At 30.6% G+C, this 19,223-nt stretch overlaps 1 long non-coding RNA gene across 1 annotated transcript; it reads right to left on the bottom strand.

Annotated features, from left to right (window-relative positions):
* Window positions 1-13,442: 13,442 nt before the first annotated feature.
* On the bottom strand, window positions 13,443-16,191 carry LOC134271883 (uncharacterized). The gene is made up of 3 exons (XR_009993104.1): window positions 16,056-16,191; window positions 14,194-14,422; window positions 13,443-13,660 (listed from the first exon to the last, which is right to left on the bottom strand). It is a non-coding gene; the product is annotated as an uncharacterized LOC134271883 (long non-coding RNA).
* Between the last annotated feature and the right edge of the window lie 3,032 nt (window positions 16,192-19,223).

Here is a 19,223-nt window from a genome sequence, read left to right as displayed (position 1 = left end):
CTCAATGTTCATTGTCGTTCTCAGAAACGGTCTTAGAAAAATGGATATTTGTACCCAATGATAGGATTTTTTAAAGAAACAAATCGAGTAGAATGCATTTTTTTTTTTTTTTTTTTTGATATTATACTTTCATGTAAATAACTTGAATCTGATTGGTCGAGAAACATTTGTTAAAAAACACTATTACCCAGTGAATAATGAAGCCATGTCCTCCAGCGTAGCAACAGTCAACAGTGCTTGACGACGGGTGATATTCCAAAAAATAAAGACTTCGCGGAATTTATGTGCACCTCGGTTGACAATGGTTTTCTTGAAGTGAAAATTTTCAATGTTACACTCAACTACATGCAATGTTTATTTCATGAAATTGCTAACTTTACAGATATGCTACTAATCTGATCATCCCCCCAAAAAATCTTAATTTTAAGGTTTCTAATGCAATTCCTTCAGGCGCAAATTGGCTTTCAAGAGTTGGTGCACTAATTACAGCAAAAATTGGTTATAACGAAGTCACTGGGACCTATGAAATTACTTCGTTACAGTGTACATCCGTAATTCGTTATAACAGCATAAGAAATTAATCAAATTTATGTAGCGTAGTTGGGAATCCGAGATTACTTCGTTTTATACGTGAATTCGCAATATCCGTGTTCGTACTAAGCGAGTTTTGGTGTACAGTATTTTGAATCTTGTTTAATTTGAAAATTGACCCTTTCTAACAGATGCTAAATCTGAATGTTGCGTTACACAAAAAGGGAAATGAACCTTTGGAAGCAGGTGTACAACAGTGAAAGAGGTATTACGGTTCATTGACAGTCTGCTATGAGAGATAACTCTTAATGACATTATTCATAAACAGACTTTCCAAGATGAAGTGTTTTTTTTTGTCCAATTTTGGCCCGCAAGGTTTGCCATAATTGTCTGTATTTTACTTATAAAATATATAATTCTTTTGGAAAATCATTCAGGACAGATGATACAAACTATTTTTTATCTTTGGAAGAAACATAATATCATCTCACAATTTAGAAAAGTGGATAATCCTTAGAAATGTTTCTCATAAGAACTGGAAAATGAGATTGTTTACAATATCATTGGTATATTTCGCTCTTTTGGGACTTTTATTGTACAAAATCTCTTGTAATCTAATTTTTTTTTTCATAAAACATTTAAATGTTTTATTCGGACTGTGTTATTGTTGACGTCTTTGACGTCTTTGTCATATGTTTTTAAATTTCTTTCGTCATATGCCTTTCTATGTTGGAATTTTATTGATTTTGTTACTGAATTACTCTATTACTCTGTTTTTCATGTATGTTACCGAAGATTGGTTTTGTTTCGTTCCTTACTTCAACAAAATGATATATGAATTATTATTTAGAGAGAATTACGACTCAGTGATAGATTTATTGTACGTAGTTTTATGTCCAATTCCAGAATATTTCACTTAAAAAGAATCGTCACAATACACCGAGAGGGCTTCAATTTTTTTTTACCTTTACTCGGTACGGTACTCAGGGCCAATGAACAGTAAAGGATCTCAATTGTGCACTGCTGATTAACAATGTTTTTTTCCAAAGTAGAATTCTAAACACTGTTTGTCTAGAGACAGAAGGATCAATGGAGGAAATATGGACAGAAAACATGCAAATAGTCTTGTTTTATCAAACATAGCTGTTGTCTTGTACATTCATTCTATATGATACATTCTTTGCATAATTTACATTTAAAAAAACATCTTTTTCTCAACATTCATTAAGGATTTTTTTCAAAGACCGTATATGACTTTCTAAAACCAGCGGTTAGGGTGCAGCTATTTATGAAAAGGTCTTTGAAAAAAAATCATTTCCTACTTTTTCCCGAAGGACGCTAAAAACAACCCATCACTAAATTATCCTTATTTTTTACAAATTTAATTTTGATTGATTTGAGTTGTCTCTCTCTTTCTTTCTCAATGTCTCTGTCTTTCATTCTCATTCATTACAGCTTAGAATGAAATAGATGGAGATAACAAACAAAGAACAGTATACCAGCTCAGAAGTCCATTAAACAGTGTAAAAAATATTTGCAGAGCAAACTCAGACCTAAAAACATCAAAGATGGGATAACGTGCAGTGAAGGAGTGAGCATTCCCTGCAGATCGGTCACGACCGCGGTCTGTGACATCTACAACTAGGAGGTGCTCTAAGGGAAAATGGTGATGTGTTCTTTCTTCTTTACCTTTCTTCTAAATTAGAAAAAGAATATTATGTTAAGTCAATTAACACTGGAATGATTCTAGAACACAGATGACTAACTTAAACTTTTTAATAAACAAAATAGAATTAAAAATACCAAACTAAGATATCTTTTTAAATAAAATGATAAAAATCACCAATTTCGATGGGATACAGAACTTTTGGCAAAGTTTTGTAATGATAAAATTTACATATTTTTAATAAAGCAAAAAAAAAATCATATATCAGAATAAGCATCAAACTTTACCTGTTAAAGACAACAAGTACATCGGCGGCCAGGTTCATAAAAGAGATGTTTAACCTTCCAATTATAGGAGCAGTGTTGGATGATCTGGAACTTAATTTGCAACAGTAAACGTTTCGGAACATAAACTTTTTAGAATATTTTTACTCTAAGTATAGCTGACTTCTTAATAACGTTTAAAATAACTAAAGACAACAAGACATCTTCCGTTTACATGACTAAAAATTTGCTTTTCGAAGCAACCCCAATATACGACACTTTAGGAAAAGAAACAAAATTGCGTTCTATGCAATTAAAATTTTTGCACAACAGAAATGCTTTTCTATTTCTAGCAAAATTATCACTGCAGAGGTAAAACATGTTTTCTTATTTTTTTTTCAAACGTAAGTGCCGCCATCACTCCCATCAGTCATTCTTCAACATCTTTTTTAAACTTGGTGCGACAGGTGTATAAGCAGTTGTAACCATTCAGTTGTTCAAGACAGACTAGGTCAAAGCAAAATTAAAATCAATTATACCTAATCTTATAAATAATGCAAAGAAAATCTTTGTCTTTAGTTATTATGCTCACACTTCGCGGACTTAGCAATATAAAGGTCAATGAATTTATTCTCTTAAAAAAAATCTGATATTCAAATTGTTTAAGTACTGGTATATCGTTATATAATTTCATTAGGAAAAAGCCCCAGAAAGGAAATAATTTAAATAAACACAGATTGATAACCTTATTTTTACTTGATCTATTTGTCTATTATTTGCATTATAAAAAATTGAAGTTTAACCTCATTTTTCACTCTTTTGATAATAAAAGATACATACATTCTGATTTGAGTCATGCTGAAAGAAAATACCGTCAAAAAATGTTTTCTTTCCTTACGCATGTCACACTCTTTCAAATGCATGGTTTCTGGGGTTACTTTGCTCCTTATTCAAACATCCTCCAGATGAGTAGTGTCTTTTTCACCAAGCAATTTAAAAAAAAAAGATGTTTCATAAACTAATTGAGATAACCATCAAGCCACACTTTAGGGGAGTTAATATAGGATATAAACTTAAAAAATAAATGAATACTCAGTATAAAAATAGGTATTTTTGTGGGGAAAAATACAAAATTATAGCCCATATATAAACCCCGCCCCCTAAATTACATGTAAGGGTTTTGCATTTCTTTTGCGTTTGAGTATAGATATATACATTCTGATTTAAGTCGAATGAAAACAATACTTTCAGTAAATGTTTTTTTCCTTTCTTATCACATAGTCTTTAAAATACACGGTTAGTGCTTTTACTTTGATCCTCCTTATTCAAACATTACCCACATGAAGACTGAATTTTAGACAAATAACATAGAAAAAAAAACAGCTAAACAAACTTTCTTGGAATTCATGTAGGGTGTTAACTGATAAGAAAATTAAAATGAATACTCATTAAAATATAGGTAATTGGGGGGGGGGGGGGGGCGGGGAAACCACACCAACAGGAAGCAAACTTGCTTCAAAGAAAAAGAGAAAATGGTGGTCTTACTCAATCATATTCCAAATTAAAACATTTCAATTAAAATTCTTCAAAACATTATTTATGGAAAATGCTCATCTCAAAGGAAGTCACCTTAAATCAAGTGTATCGAACAAACTCATAGTGAAAACTGTTACAGCATATGCAGTATAAATACAACCTTCAGCGCAGTTCAGTTCACATAATTCAATGTTATTCTTCCTGTGTCTGAAAAAAAGAGTATGCTTTCACAGATTTATAGAAATGCATCCACTCTAAATTGAAATAAGTAAAACCATTAAAAAAAACATCTACATGTATGCAGTTCTCTATTTATCTGCCTTCTTAAACTGCAATCATGAAAAGAGAAGTATTTTAGTGATGCGCAAAAAAAATGATGGAAGTTTTATCCTTCAAATACCTTCAACGGTGGAAAAATATCTTTTACTTTTTAAAATATTTTTTTTTAATCTTTTCGTGTGCATGGAATTAGACATAGGTATATTCCTTGAAGCCCTGTTTTTCAAAATTTGGTACACGTCCCTGATAATTGCAGGAAATATGTGACACTGTATAGAACTGCAGACTTTTTAAAAAAAATATTTATATAATAAACAATGAAACTTGTCTGATTCGGTCACTATATTTCCAAAGAAATTCGCCAGATTAGAAAACATTCAGAATTGAATGACATTTTTTAAATTGAAATTACTTAAAGGGATTGAAAATTTACATCGCATAAGACAAGTATTTTGAAAATGTACAACATCCGAAAAAAACCATTTCTACTGCATATGCTTGTGTTTCGTGAAGCTCTAATATTTAAAATGCAATTTTTTTGGCTATTATACTAATTTTTCATCTTATTTTGTATACACATTTGACATAAACGGAGTCTTGTCATATGTGTTTACTGTGCACTTTAAAAGAAAGTTTCTTACATCAAATTTTGCGAGAAAAATGTTCCTTAAGCAGCACATTTCAGGACATTCAAAAAAAAAAATATATATATATATATATATATATATATATATATATATATATATATATATATATATATATATATATATATATATATATATATATATATATACATCCACCTGCATCTTTATTACAGCTAAAACTCAATTACCTAAAAACGCGGAGAAAGAGATGAAAAGTGATACTTACGTTAATGAACGGTTATGAAGTTGCATAATTAATCTTTCGCATATAGTGGATATTTTTCTCTCTTCTTTGTTCTTCAAAGATATTCCGTTTTCAAGGATATATATGTCCTTAACGTCAAGAAAGTCGTTTGAAGTATCTGAAGTTTTTACTGACTCTGTGGAAATTTTTTGGGATGATCATTCTTATTTCCTAGGCTAATGGACCCTAAGAAATCTTCCAAGACAGTCAGCAACAAAAGTATTGAAGGCATTTTTTGATCATTTTTGTGTGTAAGACGTAAAATTAATGCGTCCAAACATCCCAACGCTCGAGTTTTGCCCGCCTCAAACATTTAAGGTAAGGTTTACGTCTCCCTCCAACTCACATTTTTTTTAATATGCACACATGCTATATATCAATTTATTCTGGGAGATAAGTTTCATCATTTAAAATGATTTTCCAAGATATTGCCCGTCCCATCTTTTTTAGTAAAAGACGCCAAATTTAACGTATTTCATATTTCACCTCGAATATTTTTTTCATTGAAAAAATTGATTCATTTTATAAATTATCAAACTTATATAATTAAAATGACCTGAATTAGTATAATTCATGCTTCTGTTATTTAAACTTTTAATTTCCGGTATCAAAAGTGTGAAAATTTGGGTAAAAAAAATTTTTTTCAATTTTCCTTAATAAAGTGAAACCGTTGCCATAGCAACAAAAATATAAAAATCAACATTTTACATATCTACCGATTCCATCAAAATCCATGAAGTTTTTAATTTGATCATTTTCATTAATTTGAACTGAAAATATATATATGTCCCCAATATTATTTCCATGGAAACATGGGCTATATTAGGGTTTCGGAACATAAAATTCAGGCTTTTTCTACACTTTTAAAGACAATATTGATATCACCTTGTCATGGTGTACTCATCAGATTAATGCTATTTATTATATTGTTTTTACGCATAAATTGGCCAAAAATATTCAAAATAAAACTTCTTCTGTGCTACATGATGGTTTAAAAATTTATTCCATGGAAGAACTCTATTATTATGGCAATCTTTACATCTTAATATTCTGATGAAATTGTCCATGGATTATACAGCAACACCTTTAGAAATACATGTATTTGTACACATACTTCAGAACATATTGCAATTAAACCAATTTAAAGCCTATGAATTTGTCCTCATCCTGATTTACTCATTCCAATATGTATTAACTTCTAGACATCTTTGTAGCAAAATTTCTGTATTCAGTTATAGCTGGTGACTGTCATTATAAATGTATGCCATTTTTTGAGAGATATGTTGTAAGCATTTCATCCACAAAGCTGCTTTTTTTTATAATTAAATGATTTCTTTACTTCGAAAAGTAGAATTGATATCTTTAAAGTAATATTTGTTTCCCTCTCTTGACTCTGGGTAAAATTATTGGGTCGGTAGGTGAGAAAATCTTCAACAACATCTTTTAAGGGGGATAAGAGAAATAAAAAAGAAAAAAATACGGTCCTGCATTGAAAAAAAGTTTTGAGTCTGGTCATTTTAGTCAGTCAGTCTGGAGAGGCCGACAACCAAACATTTTTTTAAGATGGCCTATTTCTACACTTTATGGACATTAGCCCAATCATTGGATTAGGTAATCTAAGAATCTAAATTGAAATATCTGAGAGGGGAAAATAAAGATGAATTCTAAGTGACATCAATTCATACTTTATTGAGTTAACAAAGTATTACCGATTTCAGAGAAAATGCAAATTCTGCAAAATGACATAACACTGTCATTAAAATTTGTCAAGAACAGGAAAAAAAAGAAGGCTTCAGTGATAGATATTTCTTCTTGATATCCATCAAATAATAATTTTAATATAACAAAATTTTCTCCTTTTTAAAATCAAAATAAAGAAGAACATTAAAAGATTATTAATGTAAACAATTTTAAAACACACTACATGTATTTATGAATGATTTTAATTTTAGCAGAGTACTAAACTGGTCTTATCATTCCTACTAAATTCCTACTAAATTAACAACCTTACAATTTCCAAGTGTCATGTTTTTTTTTGTTACAGTAGATATAATTATACATGTTCACTGCAACTACAAAACTCATCAGTTTTCAGAAACACTTATTTGAGCATATTAGGTCCTGGTAAGAACAAAGTTTAATGAATAAAAATATTAATCTTAATTGTTCGTTCATGTATTAATTTCTTTGCAATTTTACAAACCATTTTAAGAAACTTATTACATGTAAGTATAGACAAAAGCAACTTTCAATTAATACCTTATATGTTGTTTACATTTATTTTACTGAAAACAAATTCAAAGATGGACAAACAGAGCATGCACTGCAATAATCACATACTCATATTTTCTTAATATATGTAAAACAGCATGTACATGTATATACTAGATAGGATGTTGTTAAACATTAAATTTTCTTCTATAATCTATAGACATATAAAATATGCATTGGGTATAACAAGTCAGAAGTCTTCTCCAATTCTCCATTGATTTTGCCATGTCTGATTCAACATCTTACCTTGATCCATCCAACTTTCTTTAATATTCTTGAGCTGATAGGGGACGAACTCTTTGATTGATGGCACAAATCTTTTTAGGAAACACTGAAGTACTTTTTTGGTTCTTATCTATTCCAATTAATGACCCATGATCTGAAATCATATGTGTTAATTTTTACAATAACATTTAAGGAAGGAAAAAACTCAATGAAATGAATAAAATTCCAATATAATCAATGAAGAATCAATATGGAACTATTGTAAAATTTACAGATTGAATTAGTTAAATTCAAATGCTTGATAAAGAAATGTTCTTGTCATGCACAATCTGTATCTCTTTTTTATGAATTAGAAAATGAGATATTAATAAAAATCAAACTTCATTTACAGAAGTTAATTTCAACAGTTGAATGCATGTTCCAATGTTATAAATATTAGGCCTCAAAAAGCAAAGATTTTATTTTTCATAATTTCTTGAATGAATGTATTTTTATTTTTTGGCAATGTTGGGATATTAGTCACATCCTGATATCCTCGTACCGTTTATTCATCGTTTTCAAATCCGTATTCAGTAGATCATTAATAGCTTTCAGTAAAATGAATATTAAATAATTAAAATAATTACCCGATGAAAATACTATCAATAATCAACAATCAAACTGTCAACATCATCATTGGACATGTTCAAATGCGCCGTGACTTTTCTTGCCTGTTCGGACTGCATACAGCGTAACACTTTACAGGATACTCTTTTCTTTTTTCTTTCCCATTGTCACTCAAAATTCTAGTGTAGTGGTGAAGCGAGAAACACACAATGCGTCAATGACTTTCTTCTGTCAGACTGGAATGGATGGCAGTGCAACTTGCCACGTTCCGTATCGAAAATAAACAAGTCCTCCTTTATTGGTTCATCCACATGCATCACGCTAATCTCAAAGGCTTCTAAGATTCCTATGCTTAGAATTGTTATCAGATTTTCTCCTGAAAACGTCCTTTGTTTTTAGTCCTAGCAGTAAGCGACAAAAACATCAAGAGTGACAGGGAAATTCGTTACCGAGTTAATGCTTAGCATCGCTGGTTTAAATTCGCCTGTTTCAAACGCTTTGGTGATTCGCAAGAGTTATCTCCCTGTAAACACAAACCTTACCTTAAAGCGTACAAATAAATTTACATTTTTGATTGATTGAGCGTATGCTGTTTTACGTCCTATTCGATATTTTTTTTTACTTGTGGTGTTTTGTAATTGTTAAATTTCCGATTATTTACACCCCGATAAAAAATAAAACAGATGTCATATTTCTTAATTATATAAATTGATATAAATAATTAAGGAACAAAAAGACTATGTATCTTTATAATCATATTCAAAATTCGTATTATCTCAACGAAATAGCTTTTTTTTCATAAGAAAAATTTTTTTTTTTCAAAATCATATCAATATCAGTAATCTACTGTTTCTCTGATCACTCATATTGATATGTTTTTGAAATATATCTTTTTTCTTATGAAAAAAGCAATTGCGTTGAGATATATGTTAAGATTAGATATCGATATTTACACCATTTAATCATGTTTATATTATTTTCCTTAAAAAGGGATCAAAATATAAGGCCTATTTTACTGTTGTTAATATAAATATATGTACTAACCGACAATATTTAATACATACAATCTACTGAGATGTCCCTTATTGTCAAAAAATGAAGAAATTGATTTAAGAGGTCATGTTTATACACTAACAGAAATGGACGCCAAACATTACAAAGATGGAAGCCAGATGTAACATAATGCCTTTGGAAATGTTATTTTGTTAGAAGATTCAAGCCGCATTCCATTGTACAAAGCAAAATTAGGAAGAAAATTTTGCAAAATCAAGCAATTGCGGGCGCTCAAATTTCAGTGCTTTGAAAACAAGAATGGGTACGTCAAATTTTGATTTCATGGATGAAGAAATGATTATTAGTTATAATAACAATATAAAATTTCATAGATCGTGGCAGATTTCAATTTGTTGGTGCCTGAATTCCTTGAAAATTACACAAATTTGATCCCCACAAAAACATGATTTCACAGGTATAAACAGAATTATGTGAATAGTTTGCTTTAATGACAGTCACAATAAGATATATTGTAATTTTCAAATGTCACAAAGAGAAAAGCTTGAATATATTTTAAGAGATTTGATTTTTACACTTTACCTTTTGTATAAATGACAAATTATAGATTGTATAATTACAAATTACTTAAACGTTTAATTATTAAGATATATTCCAATGAAACAACAGTATTGCTTATTAATGGGATATAATTTTAAAAACTTATTTATAACTGTTGAAACATTAGAAACTTTTAATTTATCAGCATTTACTATATTGTTACTGACGGTTATATCAATCCATTTATGGCGTATATACCGTTCACATTCTGAAAATTATGTATCAATAGTCTGAGATTAAAAAAAAAATATATATTGACATTCCACGTGTATTTTGTGCATAAAGGTTTTGGAAAGTAACGGTATTCAAAACAACAAAACATGACAGGAAGGTCAAAAGGTCATGTTACGATTTTTATTTTGACTTCAAAAAAAGGTTAACGCCGTACAATTTTCAAGCTATCATTAAAGAAGTTAATCTTTGTTATTGTTGCAATGAATTATCAATCAAATCTACTTCAACCGAAGTATGATTCAGATATTTAGAAAAAAGAAGTCCCATAGCAGACAGGACAGTGGTTTCAATTGTTAATGCAACATTAACCTTTAGCTAACAGGCCTTATTTTATATATTGGCATATATTATTACCTTACTTGATATGTAAATTGTAATTAAGCATTTTGAACTGTTTTACGATTCATTTTATGCTTTTGCGTGATCATGAAACAGTCGAACTGTTGACCGGGCCACAGAATTAACTGTTGCCTGGCTGAAATATCCATTATGACGCCATAATCAATTTCCCGTACTTTACAGCTATATTACATTGAATTATGTATAAAATAAAGCAATTTAATGGCATTCAATTTGAAAATATCATCTGAAAAGTAATCCTGATACATGTATCCTTATAGATATATGTTTAATTTAATATCACTTCAAAGAAGAGGCCAAGAACACTTTTTCTGAAGGTAGTTTAGGGAAAAATGTAGGACCCTTCATTCATTATAGATCTTTGCGTTAAAACTCCAACTCAGCATGTTATATTCAAACCTTCAAGATATTATTATGTTGTTTACAAATGAGGCACTGATAAATTGATATTTTATTAATGTATTGTTTTTAAACCAATCGGCGTGAGAATTTGATTAGTCATTTGTTCAGTTTGATTTCAAGAAATAAAAAAGGCCGATTTATTCTAAAATCCATTGATTATTATGTCTATGTTATCATTTTAAGAAATTATATAGTAGGTTAGGTAATAAAACACTTATTTTATGACAACTCGGAAAACAGTCAAACTGTTGATAATGGGGAAGACCTGGGAAACCGTTGACAGAGGCTGAAGGCAAAGAGCTTGAGTCAGAAAGTACACAAATTCGCCTGTTTTCAAAATAGGACAATTTAGCCTCTAGATATATCTCCAGACTATATGTTTTTTTTCAAACCAACTTTCTTTTTTCAATATGTCTTCCATATTTTTCGTAAGAGATCTTCAAAATAGCATATGTATATGGCCGAATTTCGTACATTTTACGGAACGTCATAATGACGAAGTGAATTTTAACACTTCTGAGTTCTCATAAATAAAGTGGTAAATAATTATTAATTGATGAGAATTTCACAAAAATGTATTTTACAATATATTACAGATATTTTGTTAATAAAAGATAACTTAATTTGAAATTATAAGGTCGGGTGTAAAACAAGCATAGGTACATGTACAAGTAAAAATGACAGCGTGTCCGTTCAGCACCCGTGTGTTTATCGCGGTACACGTAAATAATTAGATCTATACATTGTAACGTTTCATTATTGACATTGATAATGTTATAAAATAATAATTTCATTAAAAAATTACATAAACTTTAATTTATGCATTTGATATTCTAATCAACCTGTATATATATAAAGCCAAGCCCAGGAACGTAGCAACCCGGGGATGTTAAATGTTAAAATAAAAATAGTACTGGTCACACAATTAATTGCGCCCATAGGAGAAGGGCCCTTTTTAGCAATTTTTATGCATTTTGAGTTTTTCACGGATTTTGATAGAGTAAGGTTAAAAGTTGTCAAATATGATTTTTTTTTTATCTTGAATTATTCCTTACATCCAGTCTATCGCAATATCACAATTTTATTTAGGGACGGTCTGCCTTGAAAAACTTCTATGACAAAATTATTTTCTTAATGTCACTTTTTCGTTTTTTTTTTTCGTTTTTTTTTTTTTATTTTTGTGAAAACACCCAATGATGAGCGATGTTGGAAACTACTTTTTTACCATTCTTTTTATAACATATGTCATAAATATTCATACATCAAACACAAAACAGAAACATTTCCTCCTTTTGGAGATTATTCTGATAATAAATCGATAAATTTATTATTTATATATAAAGGCCGGCTAAATATTACAGTATTGCTATATTACATATGTTGCCTTTTCAACAGGATGCTTATAGACACCTCCAACCCTAAAGCATACACATGGAGGCCACATGCAGACTTTGGCTGACATATTTGAAAATCACGATTTTATGAATATATTGGGCCATTTACTAAGAATAATTTTTAAAAAGCATAATCTACATATTATTGAAATATTAGTGGACCTCTCTCTCATTTTCGTGCGCTCTCTCTTGAACATGCTGACTACCTTTAAATATTCAGACTAAATGAAAAATATCAATGCCTGAGCAGAATATAACCATAAAGCCCTTTTTACAAAAATTCTTACGACTAAGATTAAAATTTCCAAGTTTTTTATATGTATCTAGATTTAATATAGTAACTTCCAAAAAAAAAATGGTATTTCTAATACATGGAAGTATATTGTGAATTATTTTTTATATATAAAAAATTTCTTCATTAACCATTGAAATTACAGAGTCATCAAATTTTAATCGGAGTCATAAGAATTTCTGTGAAAAGATAACCTGTAGACATTTACAAGTAAATCGCTCGCGATCTACCCGATGCGCGATGTAGTTTATGTAACACACAGAATATATATTGAAGCCTATGTACTTTAAATAGTAATAATTTTATTTATTTAAATTTTTCAAAAATTGATATTTTTTGAACATCTAGAGTAATTATTGGTATACATTCACCACGAGTATACAAAAAATTTTGAAGTTCCCTAAAAACTTTGACGTCATTTTCTGTACATTGTGACGTCACGAGAAAATATTTACGACTTGTCAAATGTTGAGAGAAAAAAAAAGCAAATAAGCCTTATGTTTATAACCTGGCCACTTTGGAGGATTTCTGTTAAACAGTGGTCCACAATAGACATGCAGATGTGGAGAGCATAGACTAACGCGAAAACATTTCTTCATTTTTTAAAATGTTTTAATTGAACTCAGAACTAGGCTATATTAGAATCTGTTTAGCCTACCCTTTTTACCACGCATAAATAATACATTTATGCTAAAACGGATTTATGGTTGTGTATACATAATTTACAGTAACCTTTCTTATGAAAGATGAAAGAACCACAAATAGTTTTCAAGAAAACGATGATTTATTTTCACAGGCCGTATATTGTACTTTCTGACTTTTGTTCTTTTCCTTGCTATACTCTTACCGTAAACCTCAACTTCGCAGAGCTCATTGAAGGCGGATCGAGAATATTCCGCAGGGTAGGTAACTCCTGGGAGTCTCTCATTGTAGTAGATGACGTAACGTCCATGTGTTACACATTCTATGGTTACATTATCCGGCATTGTGGCCCTTGTGTACTTTGTATCCTTAAAACATAGAATCCCCTCGTCTTTGTTGGTCGTGTTTGATACGTAAAGAGAGAATCCAAGGAATCGGGGTATGTGTCCGTTCCTTGCGTCTGTTGAAACATTAAAAGAATTTACCTCTTTTGCAATTGTTTTGTAAAACAATTTTTGATTGGTTTGAAGCGGTAAAACGAGCATTAACGTGGCAGGAAGCTTTTCATCGTGACGTCATACTAAAGCGCCGCAAAAAAACAATTTTATACAATGAAACTCAACATAATAAGACGTAAACAACAAACAAAATGCATGGATTGCATTAAAATGCATCAGAGTGATTAATTTAAATATCCGAATGCAATTAAGTTTGGAATATTTTGGAACGAAATTGAGAAAAGAAGATAATTACTGAGCAATACTTTTCTTATGCTGTTTGCTTTAGATGGCATTAAAGTTATAATATCTTTGATTTTTAATGAATTTCTTTGAAAAATAAAATTATTTAATGGGAACACTAGTGACATGACACCCACAGAAACAATAAAGGAAATGAAAGATTACAAAGCTAACGTCGACGTATTAACCAGTCTAAGTTATGTTAATTTCGCATCAATTTTTTTATACACACTGTAGTAAGTTTTTACTTTACCCCATACTATATTATCCGTCCTGTAGTATATCGTTATATGGTGTATACTGAGAACGTCTCCTAAATCTACCCGCCAGGTTGCTGTTGTTTTAAAATTGTCAGAGATCGTACACTGTCCTCCTTGGGCTGTCCGGATAGAATACTTCCCATCCACCGCTTTATCTGCTCCCCAGTTTACTTTAGAAAAATGGATACTGTTGCCATGCAGGCTTACCTAATGCAACGTTGTCTGTAAATAAAAATAATCCATATAGTCGGTGCATTTTTATCGTTTGGTACATACTTTTTAAAAATAGTAATGAACTCAGCATAGCTACAGTTGAAATTTATAATTTCTTTGAAGTTTCAGTAAGTTTCTACTAGCCATTTTCGACGAAACTTGCAGGACAAAATCATTAGGAATAAAGGTCATGTGACATAACTTTTCTTGCATTAATCTTAATTACGGACGAACATCCTTTTCTAAAAAAATTTTTCTTAAGTTTTTTGACATGCCGCATGATTTTTTAAGTTTCAAAACATCTCAGAAATATGAAATCAAAAATATAACCACTTTTTATTAGATTAAATAGCAACATTTGACGCTTTGAAATGCTTGAATAAAGATTGCACATTATTATGAAAATGAGGTTTCACCAGGATCGACACAGCTGCCCTATTGGTAAAAAAAAATAAGTCTCCCCCTCTTATTCAGGTAACCCCCCCCCCCCCAAAAGAAAAAAAAAAGAGGCAACAAAATCAACTTCGTTTGTGGAACATACTAATAACTTTATATTATTGCTTGATAAGTGATATGCTTTACGTAATCAGCATTAAAAACTTAATGCTTGTTTTAAAATATTTATAAAATTATCGTCTTTTTGGTGATTGAATGATAATTGACATGCTGTAGATGTGAGCTATACAGTAGAAACTTTTTGACATTGATAAATTGACAAAAATTAAATAAATATTTCATTAACCATTAAAGCCTATCTGATTCAATCAAATGTTTTCTTTTATTTTCTATACCAAGTTTCCTCAGTTGATAGACTTTCATGAGTATTAAACATTTTCGGTTTCAATAAATTAAATTATTATGAACTTTTTTTTTTGTAATATATGCATGCATAGATACTCATATACCCATAAAGATACTTATGTATGCAGAGATAATGTCAATAGTCATAAGTCAAGATTAAGATTTGTTTTCTCTATGTCAACTTATCTTTACTGAATTTGTAATGATACCAAAATATATTTTCCTAAATATAATTAGAACATACGCAACGTACCTCACCTACTGATAATTTTTCACGATATTCCAAATTTAAAATTACAATACCATTACATGTAGACAAAAAATCAGCGTGTGTTACCAGGGATTTTGAAAATATATAAAATTTTGAAAAATTTTGTACTATTCAAAGAAAAATGCACAACAATTACAAAACATAAATTCCAGAATTTAAAAAAAAAACATGTTTAAGATGAGGTATACAAATCCATATATAGACATTAAAAGTATTGAACAAGGGTCTTCATTAAGTGGAACTGTTCAAATCCAGGTAAGAACCCAGTAAAATTCAAACTACATTGTGTAAGACCCTAAGCAGTTACATATGCTCTTCTGTGTAAATTTACAAGCTTCTCTACACAGATTTGCTGCATAGTTTAGATACAGGGCGAAACTACACTATTAACTCAACTGACAACATACTGTTTGGTCACTGATTGGTCACTGAATCGTCACTGAAATGTGTATGGCAAGGTCTTTAAATGACATACACTTCTCAACCAGTCACCTTTCAAGTCAGAGTTGCAAACTGTGGTAAGGAAAGGAATTCCTACCCATCGACTGAGTTTTCTTAAAATGAACTTACCATACGCAGATGCTACACCTATTGTCGATAGGACAGGAAATTCACAACACAGTAGCCACACTATGAATTCCATGTCGTTTGATACAGAACAATAACAATCCTGGAAAGATGTTTTAACTTGGTTTTAATACCCAGAAGCTAGTTTTGCACATACGATAAAGCATTTACACATTCTAAAAGTGTAATAGACCTATTTAAGTGATATGGTGCGTTTGTTTACTATAAAAACAATCGATGGGCTACCAAAAAAGGAAATATCTGCGGTTTTTGTATGAAAATCGAAAATGTATAACAGTACAGTGATTCAATGTCTCTATTTCACTTAATAGTAACCCGCTCTCTGTTATGACTAGTCGTACAGTCTTTATCTCTAAAACCATTCAAATATATGCGGATAAATATGTTAGAATACACTTCCTGCGAAGCACTTATTTCCAGATAACTGGAAGTGTGTTCTTTTAGAGAGTTTGTATATTCTTTTATAGATACAGTATAAATAGACAATTTATTGACTATCACATCCTAACAGTAAGTGAATTGTTTTATTAGACCAGTGTTTCAGTAAACCATCATTGTACTTTATCAGAAGGGTGCTTCATCTTTAACCGAAATCGCACTCACCCTCTGGTGACCATCCCACTCAAACCTGATAATATCTCCTCCCTTCAAAACTGTTCATAATTGAATATCGCATATAACGAACAGTCATTTGCTATTCTTTTTATACAGATTCCAACAGATAAGTACAAAAATATATCAGATTACTCATTCTGACAAAATACTCCTTTTTCACATATCAAAACGTATGGTGTACCCTGTTATTAATAATTAGCAACACCGTGGAATTCAATATCCACCATAATTCCTTGTTGCTGCAGATTTAGAAATGAATGGAGAACAAGCAGGAAAAATATCATTCTCCCTTTATTCCAAATCATAAAAAAACAGAAAAAAAGGCATTTTGAAATAGATCAGACTACCTAATCCAATATATTTTTTTTCTGAGAACACTTCAATCAACCACAAACAAAGTCTAATGTAATCAATACTTCCTATCAATGCCTGTTGTGTCACGTTTTGTCCACCGTGACGAAATTTCCGCTCTAGCCTTGTCTGCTGCAGCAAAAATTTTGTATTTGTGGGAAATTAAAATTATACATACTGTAGATCACTTAATTTTCGCGACACCTTTTTTTCGCGAGATAGTCATCAACTCTTGATTGGCGAGACAAAATTTTCGCGAATATTCGTTATTGCTCTATATATTCTTTAGGAATATTATTATACGCGAGAATTAAATTTTCGCGAGCACAGTGTCTCGCGTAATTACGCGAAAATAAAGTTCTCGCGAATAAAAAGTGATTTACAGTATTATGAAAATCCTTATGAATGTATTTGCTAATATTCTCTGCGCCTAAAATTCGTCAACCAGGATTCCATCGGATGCTACTCTTAACCAATTATTTATTCCATTTTATCATTTATTTATTTATCATGCATTTTTGCTAAGCATTTTGAACACTTTCTATAAATATTCCATACCAATCTAAAATATTTCTATTTTTTAAACTCTGCAAAACATCAACATTACTTTTAAAAAACTCTCATATCAAATAACCTATCGCCTTCTGGCGTCCGTTCACAATAATATATATTTTTTTGTTCTTAGAGTTAAAAACTGTGACAACAGAACAAAGGGTAAGCCTTGAATATTTCTAACACCATGCCATTGAGTTTTTAAAAAACCGGAAACAATCAAGAGAAATTAAACAAATCTCCATTGATTGATCGAAACAGTGAAATACTAAAAAGAATCGCCAATCCTAATAAAGTATTTTTTTCTTTCTAAAAAGTCGCCGATATTTCCATTTATAACCTCAACTGTTCTGTGTTAATTTTCTAATTGAATTTCGACATTAAAAACGAAGGGAAAGAGACGGTTGTGTGGCTGTCGTAAGCGGGACAGATTTTTAAAAAATAAAAACGCAAAAAATGGACTTGAATGATTTTGCACGGAGAGAGTGGATATTTTCCGTTATTGCGAATTTTCCTTTTCTTTTGGACCTAATTTACGTGTAGATTCTGTATGGGATAAGTTTATAAAAAGTGACTGAGAAATGTTGACATTTGACAGTCAAAATTCATAATAGGAAAACATCAGCACTTACTATTTGTACGTGCTTTTACTTAATTAGATCAGTTTTATTTTTAGACCGTGCTGTATTTTAGACATAGAGTACATTGCGGTGTACAGGGCTTATACAGAACGTAGCTCCGCCCATCATAATCCTGTTCTTTATTATATACCTAATGTGTATCACCCAATTTTACTGTTGAATTTACGCTATCACGTGACGTTGTGATCCGATTTTCCGGATCACCAACATGTTGTTTTCTGAATCCATATCACCACTCTCTGAAACTGATGACGTAGTACGCAGAAATATGACGTTATTTTTCTTGCGCGTTAAAAAGTCCCTTGTTATTATGCTGTGTTTTATGGATAAATGTTATGCAATCGATCTCTAAAGTTTTCTTTTGCTATATTTTGCTAGATATGAGGGGTATATAATAAATTCATCATTATAACAGTAACTTGATCCGAAGAGCCGTATTGCTAATACAGAACAGTAAACTTCAAAGAAAAACACCTCTATCACAATCAAAAATAGAGACAAAAGTTATATGCATGTTTATATACTGATACAGAGAAAAGGTAGTTAAAAAAAATACAAAAAAATAAAAATAACGAAATACGTGTGACGCAAACAGAAAAAAAAAATGTTACAGGCATGTTTACATTTACAGAGATTATATATAAAAAAGAGAAAAATACTCCTTTAATATGAACGAAATAGGAAAATGACATTTAAAATGCTTTAGAAAATGCATAATAAAAATAAATAATACACAGGTACATTTTACGGATATAATTCTTGCTGGATTTGTCTATCCTAGCAAAGTGCCTTTGTATTGCCTGATCAAAGCATTTTTACTCAACTATATACACTTATTTAATGACTACTCGGTAAACAGTCAAAATGTTGTCCCGAGGTCGTGGGGGAGACCTGGGAAACTGTTGCCCGAGGCCGACGGCCGAGGGGGGACAACATTTTGACTGTTTCACCGAGTAGTCATTGAATAAGTGTTTTATTACCTAACCTACTA

This window comes from Saccostrea cucullata, unplaced genomic scaffold (assembly GCF_032062105.1).
Source record: "Saccostrea cucullata isolate Sc308-1 unplaced genomic scaffold, CSIRO_AGI_Scuc_v1 ctg2306, whole genome shotgun sequence".
Lineage (NCBI taxonomy): Eukaryota > Metazoa > Mollusca > Bivalvia > Ostreida > Ostreidae > Saccostrea > Saccostrea cuccullata.
Note: the sequence above shows the minus strand (reverse complement) of the source record. Positions and strands in the feature narration are given on the sequence as shown.